At 55.5% G+C, this 13,190-nt stretch overlaps 1 protein-coding gene across 1 annotated transcript in view; it reads left to right on the top strand.

Moving 5' to 3' along the window:
• Positions 1-8,209: 8,209 nt before the first annotated feature.
• The window catches only part of LRRC4B (leucine rich repeat containing 4B), a 39,664-nt gene continuing 34,683 nt past the window's right edge, over positions 8,210-13,190 (top strand). The window contains exon 1 of the mRNA XM_044758817.2: positions 8,210-8,582. The gene's annotated coding sequence lies outside the window, so the exon portion shown is untranslated. The remainder of the gene's footprint in view (positions 8,583-13,190) is intronic.

The raw sequence follows: 13,190 nt of genomic DNA, 5'->3' as shown, positions 1-13,190 counted from the left end.
CTACTAGCAAAAATTAATTTTGCAAAAAAAAAAAAAAAAAAAAAAAAGAGGGGGCCAGTCTGGTGGCACAGCGCTTAAGTGTGCATGTTCCGCTTCGGCAGCCCAGGGTTCGCCAGTTCGGGTCCCAGGTGTGGACATGACACCGCTCATCAAGCCATGCTGTGGTAAGTGTCCCACATATAAAGTAGAGGAAGATGGGCATGGATGTTAGCTCAGGGCCAGTCTTCCTCAGCAAAAAAAAAAGAGGAGGATTGGCAGCAGATGTTAGCTCAGGGCCAGTCTTCCTCAGCAAAAAGAGGAGGATTGGCAGATGTTAGCTCAGGGCTAATCTTCCTCAAAAAAAAATTAATTTTGCCTTATCTCAAACTTCACATAAGTAGAAGTTTACAAGATGTCCTCTTTGAGGCCTGTTTTTCTCTTGCACAACATAATATCCATGAGATTCATCCACATTGTTGAACGTATCACTAGTTTATTCTTTTTTGTTGCTAAATAGTATTCCATTTTATGAATACACTACAACTGGTTTATCTATTCCACTGTTGACGAAAGTTGGGGTTGTTTCCAGTTTCGTGTCATTATTAATAAAATACTCCAAACAGTCTTACCCAAGTCTTTGTGTGGACCGTGTAGACACGTGCTTTCATTTCTCTTGAGTCCAGAACTAAGAGTGAAATTACTGGGTTGTAGCAGAGATTGTAGCATCACAGTCCTCTTCCTGTTTGTCCCATGCCTGAAAACGGTGGCCTCATGTATTTTGTCCAGTTTTGTAGTTTTTTGTCGCAGGAGGGCACGTCTGGTACCCGTTACTCCATCACGGCCATAAGCAGGAGTTCCGATGTGTTAGGTTTGTAATGGAAAGAAATTGTGGTTCAGTTACATCCCAAACAGGGTGGCAGAGTAGAAAGAGCAGGTGCTGTGGAGCCCCGGAGAGCAATTCTGGATCCAAGTCTGTAGGTGCCGGGTCATCTTAGCTAAGTACTCGCCTCTTTGAACTCAGTCTTCTCCTCCGTGAACGGGGGAGAATAGTAGCACCTTCCTGGCGAGATTGTTGAGGGGGTTAGAGGCCACTTGAGTGCCCGCCTAATGCATAGTAGACTCAGGAAAAATAGTTAACATTTTGTTACACTGAGAGGTAATTTCGTTTCTAGAAGAGCTTTTGAAGTACATAGAAGATGGGATGGACTATGTACTGTGTTCAACAAATTTAATGAAAATGTGCAATTTTCCTGACACTTTCTAGACACTGGGAATGTAGTAATCACTGTGACTAGACCAGTTCTCAAGGAGTTTGCCTTCTAGCGAGCGAAGACAGTGAAACACGAAATTTTCAGTTATGGATAAATGCTACGAAGAAAGTAGAACAAATCAGTGTTGTAGAGAGTAGCCGGGAATGGGTAGGAGGGGGCCTCCCAAAAGGTTGGACAAAGAAGGCGTCTTGGAGGAGGTGACAAATGAACTGAGACATGAAAACGAGAAGGAGCCAGCCATGTGAAGATACGGGGTAAGAATGTTCCAGGCAGAGAGTAGCCCGTGCAAAGGCCCTGAGGTAGGAACGAGCTCACTGCTGTGGAAGAAGCTGGAATGCAGTGAGTGAAGGAGAGAGAGGCAGGAAACGAGGTTGGAAGGGTAGCAGGGCCCAGACCATGCTGTGCAGCACAAGGGACGGACAGAAAGGACTGTGTGCAATATATTTTAGAGGGAGAACTGCAGGACTGGGTGATGGGTTGGATGTAGGGGTGAGGAGAAGAGCACCATCCAGAACAATCTCTACCTTCTTTCCTCGACCACTGAGAAGAGGGTGGTACCATTTGCCGAGATAAGGAAATCCGGAGGTGCCGCAGGTGTGTGCACTACACGGAGATGTGGGGTCAAAGGAGGGGATTTGGGGTGCAATTATTTTAAAGACGAGTGATATCAGGCGGATAGTAAGTGGTGATGCAGCGCGGGAGGAACGGTTAAGCAGGAGGAGGAGAGGGTTGATTGCAAGCGACAACCTGCCCTAAAGGTTCCTTCTCTCAGCCAAATACCCCCAAATTTTTAACGAAAAATGTCGAATATACAGAAAATTGAAAAAAAAATTCAACGAGCATCCACATAGCCAACATTTAGATTCAACAATTGCTAACATTTCAAATGCCAAGTTATTTGAAAGTAAGTTGCAGACGTAAATACTTCAGTGTGAATCTCTTAAGAACAAGAACATTCTCCTACATAATCACCGTATCATCTCATTATCACACCTAAGAAAATCAATGAGAATTCCCTAAGGTTTCTAAGATCAAGTCCATATTCACATTTTCCCAATTGCCCAGAGACTTTTAGGGCTTATAAAAATGTTTCATACCAGGATCCAAGCAAGTTTCATTCATTGCATTTGGTTGTTATAGCTCTTGAATCTCTCTCTCTACTCACTGCCTTTTTTTTTTTTTTTTTTTTTGCTGAAGAAGATTGGCCCTAAGCTAACATCCATGCCAATCTTGCTCTATTTTGTATGTGGGACACCTCCACAGCATGGTCTGATGAGCAGTGCCATGTCCACACCCAGGATCTGAACCTGTGAACCCCGGGCCACCAAAGCAGAACGTGCACACTTAACCACTACACCACTGGGCCGGCCCCTTGAATCTCTTTGAATCTAGAGCAGCTGCTCCAACCCTTTTTTTCTCCCTCATAATAACTGGCTTTTTGAAGAGATCAGGCTGATCCTCTTAGAGAAGGCCCCACATTCTGGATTTTTCTGATTGTCTCTTCATGGTGTCTTTTAGCTTGTTCCTCTATCCTATTTTCTGTAAAATGGAAATTAGGTCCGGAACAGAGGTTCCCAAATGATGTCACTTGCCAGTGCCTTTAGCATGTCAGTAATTTTTTCATGACGTACTTAGGTCCAAAAGAAATACCCGGCTGTTCCATTTATTAAGTAGTTAGTTCCACACAACTTAATGAGTATTTAAGTCCCAACAACTTAACCATCAGATGAAAAAGCAATGCACATAAATTGAAAGAAATTATTTTATTTCATTCTCAAATGACACTAATTCCTTACTGATGGGACACGTGCCCCTGTCGGGCCCTGTACAGCTTCTCAGCCTTCAGAATAGGATTGGACGCCCACACCCTCATTTCTTGTTCCACAAAGATTTTCAAGGCACCTCTTGCTTTTGGTCACAGAAATGCCAAAAACCCAGCTCCACAAAGATAGATCATCCCCAAAAATATAGCACAAAGCTAACGTTGAAACTGTGAATGACCTCAGAGCTAGTAGGTCTCATGATGTCTAACAGATACGAAGTATATCACTATTTCACTTGAAGATTTAAAATATCCGGGGGCCCACCTGGTGGCGTAGCAGTTAAGTTCATGTGCTCTGCTTCAGCGGCCTGGGGTTCGCCAGATCAGATCCTGGGCGCGGACTTACGCACCAATCATCAGGCCATGCTGTGGAGGCGTCCCACATACAAAATAGAGGAAGATTGGCATGGATGTTAGCTTAGGGTCAATCTTCCTCACCAAAAAAAAAAAAAAAAAAAAAATGGCGGGGAAGAGATTCAAGAGATATAACAACTAAATGCAATGAATGAAATTTACTTGGATCGTAGTATGAAACATTTTTATAAGCCCTAAAAGTCTCTGGGCAACTGGGAAATTGTGAATATGGACTTGATCTTAGAAACCTTAGGGAAAGTGTCCCACATACAAAACAGAGGAGGATGGGCATGGATGTTAGCTCAGGGCCAATCTTCCTCACAAAATATATATCTGTATATCCTGTAACCAGGTGTGTGCTGGAGCTGGTCCCAGCTTTTCAAAAAGGAAGGAGAAAGAACTGTGCACCTCTTCTCAATTGAACGTTGATGTCACAGTGTTCAGTGACAACTTTTTTCCAGAGAACTGGGTGTTGAGCATTTACCAGCACAGCCCCATGTGGCCCTCTGTGAATTCGCTGTGGTTCCCCCAGGGTGCCCCGGTGTATGGTTTGGGAACCGGGAGTTCTCAAGTCTTCCTTAGAATAAATTTCAATATTCTTTTTTTTTTTTCAGGAAGATTAGCCCTGAGCTAACTGCTGCCAATCCTCCTCTTTTTGCTGGGGAAGACTGGCCTTTATACGTGGGACGCCTACCACAGCATGGTGTGCCAAGTGGTGCCATGTCCACACCTGGGGTCTGACCCCGCTAACCCTGGGCTGCTGAAGTGGAACATGCGCATTTAACTGCTGCCCCACCGGGCCGGCTCAATTTCAACATTCTTGGCAAGAAAACTTTACAAACAATGCCACATTCTCCTTGTTGCTTCCATCAGGAGACACGTATGTCAGGCAGTCCCATGATTCATGACTCTAAGTTACATCACTTTGTTCAGATGGCGAACATGAGTACATATATGTATATGTGCTTCACAGACACAGAAACATGTTACTGTCATTATAGTCATTCCTTTTGATGCTCAAACTGTCCCAAATTTTGCCAGTAAGAGCCCCTTCAAGCCGGCTCCTGTGTCTTTTTTTTTTTTTTTTTTTTTTTTGCTGAGGAAGATTGGCCCTGAGCTAACATCTGTGCCAATCTTCCTCTATTTTGTATGTGGGTCACTGCCACAGCGTGGCCACCAACAAGTTGCATAGGTCTGTGCCCAGGAACTGAACCCGGGCCACTGAAGCTGAGCACGCTGAACTTACCAACTAGGCCACAGAGCCGGCCCCTCAAGCTGCCTCCTGTGTCCTTTTAACATGACCCCACTAGCCTTTGAGCACTTCCTTGCCTTTATGGCACAAAAGATGTCCCAGGCTTACTTTGTGCCTGCCCTGCCCCAAACCCAGAAGCAGTTACTCTTCCAAGGAGTCTGGCTCCTTTTAAGGGAATAATATCCAGAAACCAAGACCAGGGTGGTACACGCGCTGGCTTGAGCCAAACTTCCTACCACTGGTTGCAGGTGGTCTGAGATTGTCCCGTCTGCCGAAGAATCAGAGTGCTGGTGTTCTGAGCTGCTGACTGTTGTAGTTACCTACTGCTGTGTAACAAACACCACCCCCTCAATACCAAGCAGCTTAAAACAACAAAATCATCGTATCATCTCTTAAGGTTTCCGTGAGTCGAGAATTTGGGGAGACCTCTGCTGGGCAGCTCTGGCTCTGGGTCTCTAAGTGGACACAGGGCGACTGTCGCTAGAGCTGTGACAGGAGGGCAGTTAAAGCAGCTGCAGGCTGGCCGGGCCCCATTCCCTCCTCGGGTGCTGGCAGGGGCTTCGTCCCAGCGTGGCAGCCTCGGGGCAATCAGCTTCTAGACCCGCAGGAGGCTCAAGAGCGAATATTCCACCCGTTAGAGCAGAAGCCACAGCTCTTTCATGACCTCGCCTTGCAAGTCACATGGCATCACTTCTGTGGACGCCATTGGTTGAAACACGGTCGGCCACCCTGACTCAGGACAAATGCAGATGTTTCGGAAACCGGACAAGCAGACAAGAGGCGTGTTCCTCGGCTGTGACAGTCGAGCACTGAGCTCTGTGTCCCCTTTTCGGCGATGGCCATCTCTCCCAAGAGTTAGGATTAGGGTTTGGGTTGGAGGTATGTGAAGTTCAGAACTGTGGGTAAGGTCTAGGGCCTAGCTTAACACCCACTGTGACGATGTTCCCCCCTTTCTAGAACTCTCTGCTGACAGGAACGAGCTTGACGACTTATCAGCAGAGACGAAGACCCACAGTTGCTCAGAATATTGAACAAAATGCATGAACATGGTGGGGGGAGGGGCGGATACCCTTGTCCCCCGTGGATCCCACTTTGAGTTTTCTGAGCAAACCAACCCCAATAAGTGAAAATTTCCTTCCTTTGCCCGTATTTTATTTATCAAAGATACACCTAACTGCCCTTCAGGACTTCTGATCAGGGTGAGACAAGCAGTTAACACACTGAGCGGATAAAAAAAAAACCTTTTTTTTACAGCCTGAAGCAGAGAAATGTGATGTTTGGGTTAACCTCTGAAATGCCATCCCGAAGAAAACATATAATTTACATTTAGTTTTTTGAAACAGTAAACATCCTTTTTGAGTCTGTATTACTGTGGCAGGTCCCCAGGTCCCTGCCCCCCTTTCTTACATCATAGGCCCCAATCAATGTTAAAAACATGAATGACAGATGGGGGTCAGGGGTTAAGCTGCTGGGGCCGCCACTTGAATGAAGCTTTAGGGCAAAGTTGGAGGGACCGTGGGTAGCGATGAGGTTCCTCTTGTGTTTGAGCTAAACCTCACGGACCAGGCACCCCGTGAACTCTGCTGGTTGACGGCAACTCATTTCCCCTTCAGTCACACGGGGACAGTCATACCCCATGGGCAGGGCTTCCGATCTGGACCAGGAAGGCTCAGAGGCTGGTAGGACGTGGAAATTCTCCCCCGCTTCTCTGCTCTGGCCTCTCCTGGGGACCCTTGAGGAACGAGGGGACAAAAGGGCTAACTCTAGGCACAGCAGGGGTCCCCCTAGCCCTGCTCTGCTGTGCCCACCAGAGCCCACACCCCTAGGAGCCAGCTCAGGGTGGTTGTTGGGAATCAGGACGTTCCTGAGGCGCTCAGCACAGCGTCTGACCGTGGCGCGCACGCGGGCCACACGGGCTGCTATCATTATTGTTTTAGCAGTGTTACCATTGACCTTGGGCCTCTCGGGGTGCACGCACTTCACTCCTCCGGTCTCCTAAACCAGATTCGAGCAGTGCCCAGGTGTGACCCCAAACCTGCACCACCCACCTGTCGCTCTCCGGCCCTCGCCTGTCCCTCCGTGCCTCAGTTTCCCCTCTCTGTAGCTGTTAGGTCTCCACGTGAACCAAGCCCCACCCACAGCTGCTTCTTTGCACCCAAATGTGACTTCACTTGTCTCGTGAGTGAACTTGTCGTCTGTCTCCCGCTCTGGCTCATGACTGATGTCTGTCGGGCCCTCTTTCCCCAGACCCGCCTCCACGTGGAGCCACTTCTGCCTGTGGGAGCAGGGGCCACACTTTCCCTCCCCGCCCCCAGGGGGATCTCAGAAGGAGAAGGGCAAAGAGGGAGAGTCAGTCGGTCTCTGGGACCCTGGCACTGGCAGAAAGACCCTTCATCCTTTCTCTCTCCTCCGTGTTCCAAGTTAGTGGACTTTTCAGGGGGCCAAGGAAGAGGGGAGATTTCTGCCCTAATTTCACAACTTGAGAGGAAGTTCAGTGCCCTGGACAGAGGCTGCCTCCTTTTAGCCCCCTCTGGGCTTCTTGGTCCCCTGGTTTCCCATGCCCCCCAACCTCGGTGCCTGGACCTTTGGGGGTAGCGGAGAGGGGGAGGTGATGGGGTAGGGGGAGGGCAAGGTGACCTCTCCCGGGCCTCTGCATCCTCCCTCCCCCCCTCCCCGCACCCGAGGTGCAGTGCGGGCTTCTCAGCTCTAAATGTGTCCCCAACACCTGCTGCCGACACCTAGGGGAGGTGAGAACACCGCTGGGGAGGCTGTGGGGCACGTCCTCTGCGCCCTCCCTGGAGCCTCCACCTGACAGGTCTGGGCCAAGGGCCCCACACCAGGGCCCCATCTCTTCTCTAGCTCTTCCAAGACCTCCCTGTCAGAGCCCAGGCCCCCAGAGTTGCAGCCTGTCCCGCTTCTCTGAGCCTCCTTTCCCCCCACACCTCTCCTCCTCTCCCCTCCCTCCTCGCTCCCCCCACTTCCCTGGTCCTGGACCTTTTCCTGCCCCCTAACCACCTCTCTCCTCCTCCTGGGCTGCTCCCCCTTGCTCCCCAGCATCCATCATCCCTCTCTCCCTACCTTCCCCGTCCCTCCCGCATTCATCCCTCCCGCAAAATTCATCAAATATTTACCAAAGGTGCCCCAGGAGTTTCTCCTGGCCCGGCCTCCCTTCTCCACTCTCCCCCTCTTCCCCTCTCTTCCCTCCCTCTTTTCTCCTTCCCCTTCTTTCTTCCCTGCCCTCTCCCTCCCTCCCTCCCCCCTTTCTCTCCCACCCCCTTCCCCCTTCCTCCCCATCCCCCTCTGTCGTCCCTCCCTCCCCCCTCCCCCCTCCTCTCTGCCCTCCCTCCCCTCTCTCCTCTCCCCCCTCCTTCCCTTCCCTTCCCGGGCAGCTTCCCCCCTCCCGCGCCCTCCCTCACCGCTCCCCCTTCATCATCAGTATTCCGCTCCCGTCTCCGCCGCTCCCGGCTGCTCGCGGTCGCTGCCGCACCGTCCGAGGCGGGGGCCGGGGCCGGGGCCGGGGCCTGGGGGGGGTGGGGTGGGGGGAGCGCGGCGCCGGCGGCCCGCGGAGGGAGGAAGGAAGGAAGGAAGGCTGGAAGGAAGGAAGCAAGGAAAGAAAGAAGGAAAGAAAGGAGGGCGAGAAGGAAGGCGCGCGGCGGGCCGGGCGGCGGGCGGCGGGCGGGAGAGCGAGGCGGCCCCCCGAGCCCCCCCGAGCCCCCCGCGACCGCCGCGGACGCCCCCTCCCCACCCCGGAGCCGGGGAGGGGGGCAGCCGGGAGACCCGGCCCGGCCGCGCCCCGCCCCCCGCGCCTCCCGCAGCGGGCCGCGCGCCCCATCCCCGCGCCTCCCGGGGGTCCTCCCCCCGCGGCCGGGCATGCTGCCCCCCGGAAGGAGCCCCTCTCCTCGCTGTGAGTAGCCGCCGAGGGGCGCCGGGCGGGGGCCGGGGGGGGGCATCCTGTAATTAGGGGACAGTGGGCTCCGGCCTCCTCGGGAGGGGGGGCGGCGGCAAAGGACAGTGGGCGGGGCCTGATGGAGAGCCGAGGCGGGGGGGCAGGGAGGTAGGGGGGGTGTCTCTGGGCCGGCGAGTTCTGTGTTGGGGGGTCGCCAATGGCTGGGGACCGGCGGGGGGTGGGGGGAGGTGTCCGTCCCGCGGTCGCTGCGTATCCAGCTGCGGGGTTAAGGATGGAGGGGTTGGGGGGGGCTCGCTGCACGGGTCTGGGCCCCCCTTTCTGGGGCGGGAGTGCGGGGTCTTCCCCCCTCATTGCCCCTCCTACCCTCCACACCGCTGCTGCTTGGGGGGGGGCGCACGTCAGGGATGGGGAGGGGGAGAGGCGGGCACGGGGTTTCCTTGGTGACGGCGCCTGGCAGGAGCGGTTGCCGTGGCAACCGGGGAGAACCGGGGAGTTTGGGAAGTGAGAACGGGAGAGACGGAGGGGGTGACTAGGGAGCGAGACAACCCCCTCCCCAAGCTTCAGTCCTTCTCCCTCTGGGGTCCCCAACCCCTACTGGGGGGGGGCAGCCGAACCCCTGCCCCTCCCTCCTCCCAAGACCCCCTTCCTTGACCCCATTCTGCTTCCGGGCCTTCTCTCCTTGGGCACATGTCTCTCTGGGACCAGGCCTCTCTCCCACCATCCTTAGCCCTCTCCTCCCGGGGACCTCCCCTCACCCCATTTGCTACCCTGCCGAGCCTTCACACCCTCAACCTGGTCTTCTAGGACCTTCTAACTGTGCCTCACCTTCCCCTCAGCATCCTCTCATCCCCCATCTCTGACTCTCTCCCCCCAGATATTCTCTCCCTTGACTCTCTCTCCAGGAGACCCCAACTTCAGCCTCTCTCTCCTCCAGCCCCACTCCCCACCCTGTTCCTCTCAGGACCCCCTGTCCCTTCCCCTCTCTGCTTGGGACCCCCGCCGCCCCTCCACCCTGCACTCCAGCCTCTTTCTCTCAGACCCTTCTCTGTCTGGGACCCCCCTCTATGACCTTTCTGCACGCAGAGCCCCTGTCCCTGCCTCCTCACCCCATGGGACCCCTCAATGCCAGGCCCCCAGTCCCAGGGTCCTCCTTTCTGGAACTTCTCCACCTGAGACCCTCAGCTGCTTCCAACTCCCCATGGGTCCCAGGAGCTGGAGGCCCAGGCTCTGTCGGGGTCCCTCCCAGGTTTTCAAGCCGCCACTGCCCTGGGCTCCTCCTCTTGGGCCAGGGGCCCAACCGGCACCCCCCCCCAAGGTCTGAGTCACATGCCCATGATGCCCCCTCGCTCGCCCACCCCTCTCCCCTTCCCTCTGCCACTCCCATCTTGACCCTTCTCTCCCCACCCCCACCTCTGCTGCTCCTCCTGAGCACCCTCCCCTCCTCCCGGGCCTGCTCCCTGCCGCCTCAGGCTCGGCTCTTCCAAAGAGACTTTCTCAGGGTGGGGAAATCCCTGGGGAGAGCCCAGCTGGAAAGGGGGAGGGGGAAGGGAGCCTCAGGGCTGCCCCTCGGCCCCCTCCCCGCCCCCCTCCCCAGCTGGGAGCTGCAGTGGAGCCTCCGCAGCGCCCCATTGCTATGCGCCTCACATCCCAGGTCCGGGCCGCGCAGCCGCCAGACAGGAACTCGGGCTCCAGCTCCAGCGGCAGCTGGGAGTAGCCGGAGTCGCTCCCCTCCTGGTCCAGGCGGCCGGCAGCATCCTCTCCCCACCCCGTAAAAACTCCCCACCCCGAGGACCCCCGTCCAGGATCGGCCCCTCCCTCCTCCCGGAGCATCTCTGTCTCCTCGCTCCTGCGAACCTGTATCTCGCAGGTTCCTTTCCCCTTTGCCACCCTCCTCCTGCTCTTCCCTGGGTCCCCTCTAATCCTGGCCGCCCGAGGATCCCAAACACACACTCTCGGAAAGGAGAGACAGAGAGGGAAGCAGCAGAAAGGCGTGAGAGAGACTCACAGGCAGGGACAAGGCAGGGAAGGGTGGGAGGCAGCGAGGAGGCTGCCCAACTCCCAAACAGACACGCACACACAATTAGGGCGCATCGCCACGGAGCCAGACATACACAGACTTACTCACTTAATTTCCAAGAGAAAGGGAGAGTCCGGGAGAGAGGGGGACACACCATCTGCACACAGAGGAGCTGGCGAGGCAGAGACACAGGGAGCCACAGACTCAGGGAGAGTGAGGCCGACCCGCGGTGCCGGCGAGAAGGAGCCGCCAGTGGTGCGGGGGGCCCTTAGGGGCACAGCGTCTGACTTGTGAGAGGGGCCCGAATCAGCCGTGGGAGGGTGGGAGAGTGTGAGAAAGACACAGATGCACGTGCAGACACGCAGACACACACACAGTCATTCGCTGGCAGCCAGAGACCCAGATGTGGAATCAGAGAGTTGCAAATGTGGTTGTGGGACCCAGAGTCAGCCAGAGGCCCGGAGAAAGGCCTGGAGTCACGTGCACGTGCAGAGAGGCACAGGGTCCCTGGTACACAGACACCTGGAGGGAGAGACAAAGGCAGCACCCTCGCGGACCCACACGCGCACCCCACCAGGGACCTCACACTCACAGAGCAACACAGAGCGTGCAGGTGGCTCCTCCGGGCTGCAGCCCACGTGCTTCTCATGCTGTCCCAGAGCGCACGGCCTCCAGCCCAGAGCCCAGCGTGAGGGGCACGCGTGCGCGTGGAGGGACGCCCACCCCCGTCGGACCCCTGCCGCCGCCCTGAATCCCACCCGGAGGCAGCCGGGAGAATGCCCCCCGCGTCAGAGGGTCCCAGGGGTCCCCTAGCTATCCCAGAGGACAGCGGAATGAAGACATGGGATCTCGGAGGGCCACATCTCTCCCAAGTAGCATACGGCGAAGCGCACGCATGCGCACGCTGTCTCGCGCACACGCGCACGCAGAGGGGCAGACCTCCAGCCAGAGGGGCTGTGAGGGGCGGGGGCCCGGATTCCCAGCCTCTTCCGGAGCCTGGCTCCGCTCTCCGGCCGTGGCCACAGTCCCCACCTCTGTCTCCTCTCCTCCCACCCTCAGGGGTCCCCCATCTCGCCTGCTGGGTGGCAGCCCTCTCTCTTCATCATCCTTCCCCATCCTTCATGTCTTCTCACCTCTCTGGTCCAGCATCTGTCCCAAGATGTCCCCTGGGCCTCTGTCTCTATCGGGATCCTGATCTCCCATCCCCTGGGCTGGCCCTTCACCCTGTGCCTTCCTGTCCTCGCACATCCGTCTACACATCCATCTACACATCCGTCTGCACATCCGTCTACGCCTTGAGCTCATTCATCAGTCTTTCTCTCTCCCACCCCATCTGCTATGAAACCCGCCTCTATTTCTACAGCCCGCTCCGCTCCTGTGTCGTCTCTCGCACCTCGGCCTGTCCATCATCTCCCAGGCCCCTCCCGCCTCCTCCCTTCCCACCCCCCCCGTATGCTTTCAAAGGGTTTAGTTTGTTGCCACCTATTAAAAAAAAACCTTAGCAATTTCACCTAAAAATCCATTCTCACCACAAGAAACAGTCTCTGTAAGTGTGGTGATAGATGTTAACGAGACTGCTGTGTTCCGTTCGCAAATACCCAATCGTTAACGTTGTACACCTGAAATGAGTAGAGTGTTATATGTTAATTATATCTTTTTTAAAAAGTTCAGGTTCTCAGCTTCTTTTGAAAAATCCTTCCCCCACTTGGGCCCAGCCAGTGTGGAGCGGTTAAGTTCACACGCTGCACTTCGGCCGCCCAGGGTTCGTGGGTTTGAATCCTGGATGCGGACCTACACAGCGCTCATCAAGCCATGCTATGGCAGCGTCCCACATGCCCAATAGAGGAAGATGGGCACAGACGTTAGCTCAGCAACAATCTTCCTCAAGCAAAAAGAGGAAGATTAGCAACGGATGTTAGCTCAGGGCCAATCTTCCTCACCAAAAATAAAAAGAGAGAGAGAAAAGCTGTCCCCTGGGGCAGCAGCAGGTTGTGCTCAGGTGCCCCTCGGGCCACCATCCTACCCTGATGCATCCACCCATCTCAGCTGCCCAGCTCCACAGCCGGCTGAGTTTTCAACCTCTGCTAGTTTCTCGTCTCTCCCCTCTCCACGTGGCGCTCTTCTCGTCCTGTCGCTCTCTCTCACTCCTTCCCTCGGTTTCCTTCCAAAGTCTCAGCCCGTTTGCCATGGCTGTCTGCCCGTCCCTCTTGCTCCATCCTTCTCCCGGCCCCGTTTTGCCCCTGCTCTGAGCCCCCTGCCCACCGAGGATGGGAGGATTCCCGAGGCCACCAGGGTGCAGAGTGCACGCGGGCCCTTCGTGACCACGGTCTGCTTTGAGACCGCCAGCCCCTTGCCGTGTCCTAGAGTCAGCGCTGCAGGAAGCCACCACGTTGCAGCCTGTCCTCGGGGCGGCTGACAGCCGGGACGGGCCGCAGAGCCCACCCTTGTCCCCGTGAGTCGGCTTGCAGCCCACAGGCAGGGCCGGGATTCCCTGCGCGGTGGGGGCGGGGGCACATCTGGAAGTTCGTCTTGTCCCAGGTCTTAGAGGATGGGGCGTGATGCTTGTCAGTGGTGGGCCCAACAGGGAT

This window comes from Equus asinus, chromosome 26 (assembly GCF_041296235.1).
Source record: "Equus asinus isolate D_3611 breed Donkey chromosome 26, EquAss-T2T_v2, whole genome shotgun sequence".
NCBI lineage: Eukaryota > Metazoa > Chordata > Mammalia > Perissodactyla > Equidae > Equus > Equus asinus.
The sequence above is the reverse complement of the archived record's forward strand: the minus strand, read 5'-3'. Positions and strand labels throughout refer to the sequence as shown.